At 41.7% G+C, this 15,805-nt stretch overlaps 1 protein-coding gene across 2 annotated transcripts in view; it reads left to right on the top strand.

Moving 5' to 3' along the window:
* LOC105448940 (CCR4-NOT transcription complex subunit 6-like) overlaps positions 1-15,805 on the top strand; it is a 487,816-nt gene that overhangs the window by 74,805 nt on the left and 397,206 nt on the right. The gene's annotated exons all lie outside the window — the stretch shown is intronic.

Genomic DNA, 15,805 nt, shown 5'->3' with positions numbered 1-15,805 from the left:
GTCGCGACCGAGAGAAGAAGTGAGAATTGACGAATAAACAAAAGAGAGAAAGAGAATGATGCGTGTACAGTCGTGTTTTTGAAAAACAATCCCACCGTTGTTGAAGATGCTCTCGAACGGAATCCTCACCACCTGTTGACCGCCGGAAATTGCGATGTACGTGAAAAAGGAAAGAGCAAAAGAAATTCTTTTTTTTTTTAAGCCTTATCATTCTAAATATTTGCGATTTTTATTTATATTTACCGAATGCCTGGAAAATACGAGGACAAAGAATTGCAAATATAAAAAAAAAAACAATCACGGCAAATATTAGACGAACGAGGAACTCTAAAGGGAATAAAAAAAATGAATTGAAAATATGGAGATTATGGGAATAAAATGTATGACAGCTGAGACGCTCGATCTTGCGGTTTTTGCAAGCTTAAATTCTGATATTAAAATTTCCGAGTCTAAGAATCATTAAATCATTATAAGAGTCTGTGTTAAAAGTATACTAATTTTTCCATTTTCCCTGTGAAACAATCACGTTTTAGTTTGCTATGCGTCTGTAGCAAAGTTCATTTAAGAATTCTAGAGATATAAATATGTAAAAAAATATTACAAACTAGTCTCGCGCTTGATCGTCGATGATTCGTTCGATTCGTGCTGTCAGGATTTCCTCGACTCTAATGATTTTGCCTTTCCCGATCACCCGTCGAATGTGATCGCTTCAGAAATCGTGCTTTCCGTCTGATCTGATCTCTGACGAAGACAGAGGGAGAGACTCGAAAACAGCCGAAATGGAGGGAGCGCGGTTAAATGATCCATCAATTGATTTTCTTCTCTTTGTCCTGTTTTTTTTGTTCCCCATGTCGGCCGTCGATCGTTTTTTGATTCTCTCTTCCTCCTGCTTCTCCTTTATATATTTATTTCACTCATCGTCAATTGACGTTAATAATGTATTGTGATAATGCAACGATATAACACACCACATACACACATACCACACGTACGTACACATAACCGATACTCGGCTCCGCTTCGTCGTAATAGACTGATCAACCAAGCCGACATACCAGCGTCGCCCATAGTGCTGTATTGCACTAACTCGAATCACACTGTTTGGAAGAATCAATAAAAACATCTTTAATTTATTCGTGGTCATTATTGCGTCCCGTTTATAAATCCGTATTATAGATTAATGAATATGTATGAAAAGTATCTATATATATATAATGAAAGTTTGTGATGTAATACATAATGTGTGAATTATTTCTATAAAATATATCTGCGATGTTATTATATTACATAATATATAATATTATAATATTATATAAAAATATCACATAGCTTTTATAAGAGTAATTCACATATAACGTATTACGCCACATACTTTCATTATTTTAAGATGAGAGATATCTAACAAGTAATGTTCCACTGTTTAAACATAATTATATTTTGACAATAATTATGCAAGGGGGGGAATTTAGAATTCTGGGATTTAAACTACTCGCACTCGATGCTCCCTAATTTCTTAATTTTTTTGAAATTTGCAGATCTGTTTGTGTGTTTTCTTTTTATCAATTAGTTCGTTATAAATGTTGTTTTTCCCCTTCTGTGATTCACTACAGTTCGTTGAAGCTCGCTGTAATTTTCTCGAATGGAAAAACTAATTTCGAAGGGCAGAAATTGAGCTACCGCTTATCCTTCTTTTTTTTCTGGATCTCCGATTCGCAAGCATCAGTTGGTTCATGGTGAATGAAGTCACGCGAGGATAACGATAACTCAATCATCTCTCCCTCCCCCTCCATGCGTTTCTTATTCATTCGCCTTTCTTTCTCTCGCGAGCGGATTGAGTGAAAATAACGCGGGGCATTCAATTTACTCGTTTATTCAGATGAAAATTACTGAGACGGCAATTTTGCCTTCCGCTCGTTACACGACGAAATGTACAGAGCCGCATGACGTAGCGCGTATTATAACGAGTTTGACTTATGGTAAGTACGGTACCAGAGTTTGATACGTATTTAAGATTATATGTATCCCGTTGGCGAGCTGATTTATCACGCGAGCGGCGATTTAATATCCCCGACAGGGGTAATGATATGAAACATTTACGTCACGATCGCTCGACATTATGGCCAGCATAAACATAGCGCTTAAAGTAACGTAAGTACAATATTAAGCAAGTGACCGGAATTAAACCTAAAAATATCAATTATTATTAGGATGTAATTTTGAACAGTCGCAGTCGTTTCAGACGGTGTGTTTCTCGATGTTAATGCGACTTCTTATCGATCGTACATAATTCAAATAGCACGGGATCTTGAAAGTCCGTAACGTAATATTACACCCGTAATGCAAAGGGATTCTTAAGTCGGTTAATTACTCTTTTTAAAAACATAACTTTTCCGTGATGATTATGCAATTGCGATCGCCCGTCGTGGGTGGTGCGATATTATCTATTCAAGTGCCGTTTACGCGCCGTAATTTCTCGAGAAGTCCTGCCGATTTCATCGCCGGTTTTGCATCGCCGCCCTCGACGCCTCCGCGTCGACGTGCGCACCGATTCTCTCGGTTCTCCCGGGAATCGGTTTATGCACTTGGCCGACGCCAGACCGTCATTCGACGGCGGCGAATGTAATCCGACGATCTCCTCTTCCTTATCTCGGAATTGAGTAATGGCCCCTTTGGCCGGTTCGCGTGTGGGTCGGCAAACTGCTATAATTCGCCCACGTTGCCGCACATCCACTCTCTGGCACTGTTAACATTGACTCTTCACACGTCAGGTTCTACCGCACCCCTTTTTGTCGTTGACGTTCCTTACGAGGGCTGATCGGGTTGATCCTTATGATTTACTTGCTACAATTATTGTGAATCTCTGTCTTTGAGGACAGAGTTGCATCTCACGAATCTTCTTAATAAAAAAGAGAGAGATGAAAAATGCAGAGAAACCAAATCTTTACGTTAAGCGAATACATTTTTATAATTGATTCTCTCTTAATTTAAGAGAAACAGAGGAAAAGAAAAGTTTTCATTTTTATTTGATTATAATAATTAATTTTCTTTCTATATATGACATTTTTCGAATTATTCTAAAAACTTAGAATTTTCTGTTCGAAAATTTTGTCGGAGACTACAAAGACGGTCGTGTAACTTAGCGTATTTAGGTCACGCTTACGATCGGATTCAGGCTCTCTTGTCTCGTGCCGAAATGAATGTTCGTAATCAATGACACCTCATTAACTGGTCGACGCTTTGCCTAACAGCCTGCGGCATGCTGTGTCGATTGAATTAGCCATCGTCGGCGTGTATGCACGCGCGTGCGTGTATACGCGACGTAATCCGTCTGTCTTATCGCGCGCGCCGTTGCCCGTGATGAATCATTATACCGGTTGGGATTAGAGACGTCAATCACGATCGAGGAGGGGGAAAAAGAGGAAAGAAAGACATCGGGAACACGGAACCGGTATGCCGATGTCTACGACAGATTCCTTTGAGGAGGAGTCAATCGAACGAATTGATCGAACGACGTGGCGTCGAAGTTTGCAAACGACTAATCACGACATTCTCGCAATTCACTGTTGTTATCGCGTGACGAGCTACAGAGCCGTTATCGAGCTGTTATCTGTTAATTCGGATTTTGCTCGTGAAAAATTCACGAAGAAGTATCACACGTGTATTGTGTGATAGAGAAACGACGTCGTATCGAATTATTCAGAGAGCAGATTAAGATGTGTCCGTCGCGACTTGTATTTTCTGCAGTGCACGCTGCGCGATACAGTCGATACGTTTGCGCAACGTCGTACATTTAAATAAACAAGATGATGAAACCACGGTGTGTGTTTATATATGTGTGTTTAAATTTATACGCAATTTTTTTTTAAAGCGATTCAGATTAATTTATCGATATGTTAATTTATATATACGTCGTGTACATCGTATCGTGATGTGTATGTGTGTTGGCTCTAACTCGTACATCTTTCAGCCTTACTGATCAACTTATTACCATACTTGGCGCTTTGCATTAAAATATTCATATATTACGATGCTTTATATTACGTATGATTTTATGTGAGCAATGCGCGTATAAAAGTGCTGAAGCAAGTAAGCTTGACGGCACCAGCGCAAGGGGAAAATTATTTAAGATTTGTATAACTTCAATCATTAATTACGTAAAAGTGGAATTAATGCGGAGAATTTTAAACACTTCAATTCCAGTGGCATATAATTACATGCTGCTCCATCTGTGTAATTTGCCAGCGACACACATTCACTGATAGTCGATCAACCATAATTTCATCACGCAAGTATATAATTTTGCACTATATTTTAACATTATTGCACAGTGGTTGTCACATATTTTGACTTTGTTGCATATTATTAGAGCGAAACTTATAGCAGTTTCTCTCACGTGGCTAATTTTATCGCTAATTCTGCATTTATTAAACACACACGCACTTATAAGTTTAATAAATTATTATTTTGTTGTCTTTGACTGTTATATTTACATTGTAATTTCTTTGTCTTCATATTTCTTTCTAATTTTTAATCATAAAGATTGATTAATATTACGGTCAGATACGTACATAAATATATAACTAAATAATTCTTCATTATACATATTATTAATTGAAACGTACAACGTAGGATACGTTTTATCGAAAGAATTAATGATCTTGGAATCTTTACCGTGTCCTTCTCGCACGGTAAGATTTTGTCTTGAAAGGGAAACGCGAAATTCATACGTACGCACACACACCGAGCGATCGTTCGAGGATCGTTACACCGAGTTTCACAGCGCGCTGGCGTAGTTTCTCGCTAATTATGCGGCCTGTCATTAAGACGCTCGCGAAACCCGAGGGCACTGTCGACCCACCGGCGTTGCGCCGCACAGAGTTCTGCTGTTTTTCATCCTCGGCGTCATAATCACGCACGCTTTGTATCGCCGCATTGGCACCTTCTGTACTCGTTAGTGCTCCTTCGTTCGCTCGCCCGTTCGCAGGAGAAGGCGAGACGGAAAGAGCGATAGAGAGAGCCATATCTCGACGACGCATTCGCGCGCCGTAAGTATATTTTAAGAGACGCGCCATTTCCAGCCAATTTGCATCTGAATACGAGCGTCATAATGGCCTGAACTTTGCATACGTGACCTTGTCGCGTGTATCACGGGCAGAATATGCCTGGGAGAACGCGGTCGTCGTCCCGCCGCCTGTACGCTCGCTCTTAATTACCACTATTAATACGGAACGAAAACATCCTCGCCGTGCGGAGGAGCGCGGTTGCTTGATAGCGTACGCGACGTGCTTTGTAATTTGTAGGATAGGACACTAACAATAATATATCATGACATATGATTTTTAAAGATAGTTAATTCCTGTTTTTTTAATTTTTTATTTGTTTTTTTTCTATCAATCGACAATATTTTTCGTCATGGTGTGGTCGGCGTTATTTTATGTTTTAACTTCATAATGGATGGACGCAAGCCTTTATATTCTCACGCGTTTTGGTATATGTGTTTCGTAAAATCCACAGTGCGGTCGCTTCAGGCATTACTCGCGAATAATTGATATCCATTAGTTATTCTGAGTAATTATTTGAATAACTATTGTTGGGTCGGGTGATATATTCGGATCATAAATATTCATTATATCCATTATTGTCCGCGAGATGCAAAAAGGTGCGTTGCCGCAAACCACACATAGCGATTTATTCTTTCAGGAGAGATTACGCAATCCAATCTTTTTGAAATTAAGTTTAATTCTTATAAATTGCTTTCGATAAATATGCGAAACGGCCCGGCAAATTTACGTATGCGGGACAGCTCCGTGTGTGAGCGCACCGCAATCGAAAATATAAGCAAGAAGGCTTCTCCTCGGTAACGAGCGGCAATTATTATAAGAGCGATAAGTGTACGGTGCTTGCGCGAGGTGGATCTCAAAGCGGCGGTCGCGAAAGAAGTGCTTAACCGCCATAAAATAATTCTCCGGTTTTACTTTACAACTTTGGGTGCCGTTGGCCGCGGTGTTTTTCTCCTGCCCTCGCACTTGGCCACAATTGCGACTCAAAATTGAATTTCGGACGGCTGCTCTCAGCCTGTCTTACCTGTTAAAAAATTTAGAAAGTCAGAAGAAAAATTTCAAGGCGAGAATATTACAAATACTTATTGAACAACTCTTTTAAATTTTGCTCATTTATTAGCTTTTGATATTAAGATATTTTAAATAGAACGTTATTCACATTTGTTAATTACCACCGATGTTCGTTCGCGTACTGTGTTAATTACCGTTACACGTTTACTAGACTGTTAAATAAATTAACTGTACCGAGTTAAAGTGTAGACCCGCTGTAACTTTCAGCTTTTTCGCTGACTCCTCGCAAACGTGTTATTTCTCCGGGGGAAAACTTCTACCCGGGGATTTTGCGTTAGAATTTATTGCCGCCGCGCCGCTGCTGGCATAAATCGCGAATTTAACGGGCGCGTTCATTCGTCGAAATTCGTTCGATGAGCCCCGGCCCGCGGTGGAAAAAGTATCGGGTTTTAACATTTTTTTTTCCAAGAGGCGGAAACGCTGTTGTTTCGCGCGGCTTGTAAAAATAAGGTTCGTCTAACAGTATTGAAAAGTTTTTTAACGATTCGCCGATGGAGCCGTCAAAGCCGTAATTCCTGCCCGTTTTACTCCCCGATACCGTACCACTCCCGCCGATACTATCGAATGGATGCCGTCGGATTAAGTAGATCGACCACGTTGCACGGCAAGTGTTCTCTGCAAGTCTGCATACAGCCGTGGCCAGAAGTAGCTTCGTAGCTTGAATAAATCGCGTTGAGCCGAGATATTCTATTTCACAAATCAGAACGTATAATGAAATTTCCTGCTGAATAACAAATACACATATCAAAACGCGATGCAGTTATAGAAATTAATATACGGTGTCTTTTTTAATTAATGATAAAGTCGACTACTTTTGTCTTGAGATTTATCGAAGGGACTTTTGACCAAGGCTGTATCTAATGCCCACATCGCGAGGCCTATATCTCGGTAGTACATTAGTATATTATCGAATACAAGATAATAACAAGATATTACAGTCAGCGTTTAGTCTGTTATAATTGCGGATAAGTAGGTTAGAGCGTTCATATTAATCCAGTTGCTGGGCATACGAGCGGCACAATTGTTGCGAAATAGCGAATTAAGCGGCTTAGGTACTTTGTTTCATCGCGGAATTTATAATGCGGAAAACAACTTGAGAAATATCCAATTCGAAGATTTTCAATTCGATGCTTGAATTACGCTTGAAATTAAATTGGAATGTATTTGAATTAATCCGTTAATGCTCGGGCAAGTAGATTTCTCCCCAGGGTATCGTTTATTTTTATAGACTCGAAAGAATCAACAGAAACTCACATTTTGATCGGAAATTGGCTTTTGTACAATTAAGAATTTTTTTAGACTCAGTGCGATGATTTAAGTAGCAGACTTCAATAATCGAGTTTTAAATAAATATACAATCATAAGATGAGGCTACTAAAAAGTTTACGTTAACTTTACGTACACGTATCCTATTTTTTTTCTTTTGCTAATCCAATTTCAATGATTAAACGTCGAAAACAAATCACCAAATAAATCGCCAACTTTATCAATCGGTCAACTTTACGTAGCTCGGTGGCATTACACAGCAGAGCGTCGTGTGAACGATCTACGCCGAAAGCACGCCGCAAAGTTTACGAGCGCGCGCAACGACGCACGTGTTATTACAACACGCGCAGTAAACTAATGATAGCGAAACGTTATCAGGTCGGCCGTGTCGCGTTGTTGGCCGCGCTCGTCGTTGACATTGCGCCGCACTTATGCCGACGGGGCATATCGTGTTACGCATTCGCGTGGCATTCCGACCACCTGGCTCTCTGTCGGTTGCACGTTACACGTAAATCATCGCGCGGGGAACGAACAGAGTCTCACCGCTGTCGCTCTGTCCACTTCAAGTGTCGGGCCTGTAATCGTATACCCGGCGGGCAGCGAGCCCGCTTGCGGATTCCGTAAAAGTGGTTCGGGTTCCCGTCAACTTTTCCTGCGACAGTAACGCTCGGTCGGAAGTATCGTGTTGGAGTGGCAAAAACGAGCGATCCTTCCGAGCTTATAGAGCAGAAGATACTTTGATTGCAGTTTTTTTCGCGCACGTGGTAATTTTCCTGATAATTTTTTAAAATAAAATAAATTCTTAAATTCACATTTTTTTATAAATAAAGGCTTTAATGGATGGATTACGAGGCAATCACATTAAAAAAAAAAAATGTCAGACGATTTGAAAGTTGTCAGCTTTTTCGAATTTTATTCTTGCGTTATTTAATTAAAATGATTATATTGCTAAAAGTGACATTTAATTATTCGTTATCTAACTATTTAATCTTTTGTTAAGAAATTCCCAAAGCTAACTGGATAGACGAGATAGAGAGGGATAAAAAGAAGTTATCTAATATATCACATATATATATATATATACGCTTGTAAAAGATATTAGTATAGTTTCGCTAATACTGGGGAGATGCTATTATTATTCCCACGACATTTCTGCCGCTTTTCTAGTGCCCATAAAACCCGAGAAATTAGCATAGGACGCAGTTATGAGACATTTGACGTATACATCATACTTCGCCGATGTAATGTATCGCCGGCATTGTTGCGAGCGCCATAAAATCCATTTGACTCCTCATCCGCTTTTGTGTCTCGCGGTGTGTTCGCTCCCCTACCGCCCTATAACCGTTATCTTTCCGCGATTCCCTCAATGATTATCAACAGGGATTATACTCAACACTTCCGCGGCGCATTTCCCAGCGCGTCGCGGTAGTCGCGCCGCGGCGCAACCTTTACGCATTAATCGCCGCTATTGTCGGTGTCGAAGTCTCGCGCGGCTTTTCAGCCTTCCTCGCGACTTAGCGGTTGTCTCTCGCCTCATGCAACACGCGAGTGGTCATCCCGGAACACCCGTAGGGCTGAATTTACAGTTCTCCCGAGTCTTGCGGCCGGACAGCCGCGGGAATATATCTTCCTTAACACAAGGTAGCAACAAAATTAACGGCGGTCGCGCGGACTTTATGATCGCTGCTATCCCTCCCTCCCCGTCGCGCGCCGGCCTCTTAATTCCTTTCCGATATCGTGGGTAGGCGTTTATTTTCCTTTTACGCACGTAGCGCATATCAGACGCCCGTGACTTGCGGCTTACGCTCCTCGTAACCCATCGATTACACTCTCATCCCGTTGGGTGGAGAGAGAGAGAGAGAGAGAGAGAGAGAGAGAGAGAGAGAAAGAGAAAGAGAAAGAGAGATTATTCCTCATCCGAGGGGAGCGACGTGGGCTCTCCGCGCTGGTAACTTCCAAACGATTGAATCCGCGTGCCGCGCCGACTGCCTATTAGTTTCTCATCGGCGTATTCCTTGAAATGCTACCTGCACGCCGAGTATCTTACACCGAGGATTTATGACCGCGACTCCGTAATTCAGTGGGCTTGGAAAAGCGGCGAAGGTGGCAAGCCATTTATAATCAGCGAATTACGAAGGCGGTGAATCATCATCAACGGATAACGAATCCGTCACTGCATCGCGATAGACTCGTTCGATGTACCTGTTCCTAGTGTACGAGTGTCAGCAAAATTTATTGGGAATAGCGATAGAGATTAAGGAAGTTGTATGATACTTTAGAGAGAGATTGTCATCTCCAATTTCGTATCGGAGAATGTTATATGCCTTTTATACATTGGAGGACGCGGCTACGAAAATATTGCAAGAGATATCTGTCGGGAGAAAGAATTACGAGGGAATTGCGAATGTGTTGAGTATTCATATTTTTTACAAGTTTGATTTTTACATTTTTTTCTTTCTCCACGGAATTCCCGATCGCGAAGGGACTTATGGCAGCTCGTCGACGATAGGCATCGGGCACGATAGGCATGTGACAGGTCGTCGTTTTCCCAAGGACTCCTCCGGGGTCCTGTCCTTCCTGCTATTCCCGTGACGGCATCCGCGGCATCGGGAATGTAACGGGCAAGAAATCGGACGAATGGCTTTTTAACACGGTGTGGCGGCATTGAATTATCGAGAAGGCGCGAATGCAACGCGCGGCCCGAATACATACGTGCCTAGAAAAAAAACGTGCATCTCGAAATGCGTGCGCTCGGCAAACGAAACGTAAAGCCGTCATCGCGCCGCAATTTCCGGCAAGTGTCGGACGGTGCGTCATGCCGGCGCGTACGAGCTCCTTCGGCGTGTTAATCGTTCCCCGCTTCTGTAGATAGATCGTAAAAATAAAAGACAGGCCGTACGCACACGGATATGCATATACATACCGAGCGCTTTTATGCGCCGCGCCGGGGCTCGTCGCTGTTTTATTACTGAGGCACTCTATCGTATATCACTTTTATATGCATCGGTGCATATCTATTCTCTTTTCCGTGTGTTGTCGAACGACGGCGGTATAATCGATTCAAAGGTGGGACGACTATCGAAGTAATAAAATTGTTCTTTCTTTTTCGCTTCATAACTACTCCGTTTTGTTTCGTAAGTGCATTTTTTTTACGTCGCATATGCATTCCACTTTTTCGCTTTCGTTCAAAAGTTTATGGAGTTGTATTGTATAGTTCTTCTTTTTAGTAAAATAAACTTGTATCGTTATTCGATTTATTAGCGAGAAGACATTAATAATTTCCGCGTTTTGAAAGTTATTAAGATTGATGAGTTTATCGAGAAATAAATTTCACAAAAAAACAAAACATTTTATTTATCGTTTAGCTCGAAGTAAACTTTAATGAAATTTTAAGTGTTACATACTAAAATATTTGATATTGAAATTTTAAAAGTTCTGAAAACATAAAATGTTGGTTTTTTTTTAAATTATAATTAAATTATAATTTTTAAATTATAATTTTGAAATTATAATTAAATATCAAAATGGGCCAACCCAACGAAACGTTCCTAACACTCCACAAAAAATAAAGAAGTCCATAAATGAAATTAGAAAAATTAAGCGTATATTTTACAAGAGTAAACGTTTGCGCCTGCTTTTCGCCCGATTCTAGGACACCGTATAATCAATCAACTTCGATGAGTGCTTTCGGGTCGATGTAAACTTGCGCAAACAAATATTTCCAAACGTCGATCGGCTCTGCTACAAAACGAGATAACGCGAAAATGAATAGCGCACGATTCCGAGGGATTAATCGGACGCGGATTCAAGCGAGCGAGAGACAGCGAGAACGAGCGAGAGAGAGAGAGAGAGAGAGAGAGAGAGAGAGAGAGAGACCGAGTACTTCGATATTCGATTTTGTCGAAATCGTGGTCGAGGAACGGCGGGACGCAATATCGTGGGAAATGTCGGTAACGCCACGCGGAGCGGGAGCGGAGGTTTACAATCGTAAACGCGACCACTCCCATTTGATCAAATTTTAATTCCGCTCGTGTCTGTTTAGCATAAGCGGCGGCAATGCCGTTACACAATGCGCCGGTTTAGTGGAGTCGAGAGTGGCTGATATTCATCTCATTTACCCGACGATCTCCAGATTACCAATCCACTCCGAGTGCATTGTTTGCCGCTGCAGGAACCAACAAGTTGCATTATCGGGAGTTGCTGCATGTACAATTTAATGTTATCGCGAGAGATACGCGTACATAGTGCCTACCATTTCTATCGAATCTACTGTTAATCCCCTTGGCAAATGTCAAATCGATTTTCCTTCAGTGGAATTTAATGCGAGACCGTTAAGCTATTCTTAATTTCGTTAATACCTAAACCGGACAAATTTGTCATTCCTCATTTTTCTTCGCTAGATTAGCGTGACTGGATCTTGGATAAACATTTTCGTAAAATTAATTTGAAATTTAAATACGACTCGTAAAATTAATTTGAAAAAATAAGGCTAAGAATAGTAATTATTTCTTTTTTTTTTTAATCTGAGGTTTCTTTAGTAACCGTTTATTTCGAGATAAGCCAAGGCATCACTTGCGACTAATCGTTGCGCAAACACAGTCGCCGGCGCAGGAACGTGAGGTGGCAATAAGTAAACGAGAAGGGTGAGGGAAGTGAAGGGATATATCAGCGAGCTAATTAAATCGCTTGAGGTCGCGCTACAAGTTTAGACGCGTGGGCGCGTTGCAGCGGATTCTTGGCCCCACCTTGGCAAGTGCGGCTCATTTACCAGCGGCAACGAGCGAAAGCCGGTGCGCCGCCTGCTTCGAGAAAGGAGTTTGCAAATAGAGCGAAAGACCGAGACGCCGCGCCGGAGAGAAATTTATTAGAGGTGCGCTGGAATCTGGGATTCCGTTTTCCCTGAATTCTAATACAGCGTCGTTTAATTGCCGAGATATTTAAAACGGATACATAAAACATCGTGATAAATCGTATACGTGTAAGAAAAAAAAATCAATTGACAAATTTGTCAAATTACCTGCTATCCAAGCTAAGCCGCGGGCTCCTCGAACATCCTGTATAATCGTCGGCGCGTCTTTATCCGCAAATACGTCGACTTTGCGTTACTATGTCGGCCTCAGGAACACGGTGGCCCCGCCGCAATTTGAATGCAGATTATCGTGCATTATCTAGACCATTATGCCTCCTCCTCATATCGTCGTCGTCGCCGCCGCCGCGTAGAATTTTTTCGGGAACATTAAAAGCAGCCATTACGCCTGCCTGAAGTATAAACGAGGGTAACGATCCAGCACCGCGCTCGATTATAGTCCTCGACGACTGCGAGGACGTTCTTTTCGCGATGTCGATCGCTTCCGAGGCCGAAACACGTTGTAATTGAATTTTATCAGCGCGTTCTTATAAATTCAAAGTACCCTGTACGTAATGACGGTAGGAGGTACAAATATGTATACATATATTTTCGATGATAATGGCAACGAGAGAAAAACCGTTGCTCGCCAACCGCCGAAAAATTGCTAGGCTAACTTGATCAAGTAGAAAGCAGGGCAAAAGAGCGCTCTTACGAAAAAGTATGCTTTCTTCGTATAGAAATTTTATTGCCAAGTAATATCAGTCCTACATTTATAAAATGTATATTTCACGATATTTGATTGATTGATTGATGGCGGCATTGGGGACGCTCTCCTCTTTCTTTCGCGATTTTCTGCGCGTCGACAACAAGCGTGAAAGTTCCAAAAAATTCTCAGAGTCAACTGCGGGTATAGGATTAAGGATTTCTCTCAACTCTGTGCGCGTCGCTATCGCTCCATTATCTGAGGCCGCTTTCAAGTGCGGAGAAAGCTGCCGATCTCGGCCCACGTGTGATCCTGATCCTCGCACGCATCCTGCCGAGCACGCGCGCGTAAATTCACACGCTTCGGACGTTGCCGTCTCTGACATTTGCGAACTCGTTGCGCTCGTTCATCCAACTCGCCACATCCTTCTTCGGCTTCTCTTCGACGATAACACGAGACACTTTTGCGTCGCACCGGTTGGTTATCGCACGCAGGCTCTTCGTCTTCGTCTTCTTTTCCCTCTTCTTGTTCTTCCTGCCGTAGTTCTTTTTTTTTTGCTTGAGCAGCGCTCGGCCTGCTTGAGCATGTCTTCTTCTTTAGGAATTTTACCTGTGCCTTTTATTAGCGGATTCTATCCTCGGGACGACGTTAATCGCTAGGTAATGAAAATATCGTCTGGCTTATTAAGCCGAGAATCTAATCATTATGTTTTATGTTAGAACGAGACTTTGAGCCAGTTATATTAAGGCAGACATCGTAATATTGACATGCAGATAATCTGGTTCCTGAGAAGAGCACAGGATGAGATTAATTTAAAATTATCAATTTGATATATCCATATTTAATTACAGTTAGGAAAACAAACTTAGCGAGTTCTGCAGTAAATAAATGGACGAATTTATGTAAAAACAATAAGACGGATGCTTCATTAAAGCAGTTGTCGTGCAGTTTTATATAAATATATATAGTATTTTTTTTAAACACACGCAGAAACTATATTAATACCAAATTCCATACATTATTTTCCATATAAATTTCTCTTATTTTATCCACACTTAATTTACTTGAAACTGCGCATTCGTGGTTCAATTTTTCTCAGATGTAGACATATTGAAAATGTTAGTCACGTGTACGCTAATGATTATATCAGACTGTCCGAAGCTTTAGGATCAATAAGGGATGACTGGAGGAATTAATTTTGAGAAATGGCTTGTCCGTTACCAGTGAGATACGGGCGACAAGTGAAGCGCGTTTGCATTGCCGGCTTCCCCGACAATACCCGCCTTTCATTCGAATTGATTAAGCGAACGATGATTGCATATTGATGCAATAACGGTGGATTCCCGAGACAATGAAATCTTTGTTCTTAGGCAGGGAAAGGTAACGCCATTGCGAAAATCGACCTTACGTAACTATTATGTTGTACCCATCGGTTACTCCCATTTCGCGAGTCGTACTTTGTGCTCTATAAATAATCGCGGGCGCTTTCTCTCGTCGGTGATTCATCGGTCGGGTTATTATTAGGAAACGCCGAGTGAATTATTGAAGGATCGAAGGTCCCGAACAGGTTGGTAACATAAATGATTCCTCACTTATATTACGTGTTAAACCATGAATTTCTGGAGTAAATTTTACGAACCAATACTGCGCGACAGGAGAACAAAAACAAATAAATTGATAAATCGATTTCTCGGGGGGGGTAACAATAACGTATAACAATTATGTATGAACTCACAATTAGCATATTTTCGGATAATTCATAAATCTCCTGATAGAGCGTTAAATATTTGATTTATCGTATTGATTATTTTTAAGCTTATCTGATTTCTGCCGAAAATTAAGATGCCGTTTCTGGATTTAATAATCAAAGTCTCTAAAGCGAAACGGAAGGCACATTTCAGAATGTAATCGATCAACGGAAGAAGAGAAGGGATGACGGTAACATCACAAATAGACGTAGATACGTCTTTTGTGAACCGTGTTTTGAAACCGGATGAGCGTGGAAAATATTGCAGGCTTCCATAGGTATTTTATTTGCGCGTCAGAACTTCTAAACGTAAAGCAAATGCTGAATTATTCCGGTCGGTTCGGCGTGCGCTACTTTATTCGAGGCGCGTGCCACCGTTGACGCTGAGGTTTTAATTCTTCGTCTTCACATGACGCACGTGCGCACACGCAAGATTTATGCCCACGAGCTACACAGGGGGAAGGGGGAAAACAAAACGCGATGGTTATTATCAATTCGTTGTTTGCGTTGTCGCGTTCGCCTCGCTCCCGCGAACTTGCCCCCGCAAACTCGTCTTACGTTCGACTTTGTTAAGTTTTCCCCAAGGTTGAAAAACAAGACACGCGATAGCGCTTATCAATCGTGAATACGTTTTGCGAAATTTCTGCTGGAGCCGTTTTTCCTCGTCCTCAAAATTCGCGAGTCGGTTTTTCGTGCGGCAAAAAATTCGCGACGTTCGCCACGTTTAAATCGACTTATCCGCTCCGGATCGGATTTCGGCTCCGGAATTATCTGAAATCAGACATGGGCGCGACGCGATGCAAATCGCGTGACGAAGCCGCATCGAGGATTTATGCTAACTCGCGTAAGCTCCGCGTCGATCTCGCGCGTCACGATTCTAGATCTTTGTCTGTCGATTTAACGAAACGTCGACTCGAGTGTCGACCGCAAGGCAGATACTCCGCCTGCCGCTTCGTATCATTGGCTTTCCATGTGTGACTACTCGCCCGGTCGTCGGCGAGAAAGCATTATACTTTAAGTACGCTAATGCCTCGGACTCATGTTTTATTCAGACGAGCGCGCACGCGAAAAATGTTAAATGCGCCGCGCGGATAGATAGGTTATTTATT

The sequence above is a fragment of the Wasmannia auropunctata genome, unplaced genomic scaffold (genome assembly GCF_000956235.1).
Source record: "Wasmannia auropunctata unplaced genomic scaffold, wasmannia.A_1.0 LD336111.1, whole genome shotgun sequence".
NCBI lineage: Eukaryota > Metazoa > Arthropoda > Insecta > Hymenoptera > Formicidae > Wasmannia > Wasmannia auropunctata.
The sequence above is the reverse complement of the archived record's forward strand: the minus strand, read 5'-3'. Positions and strand labels throughout refer to the sequence as shown.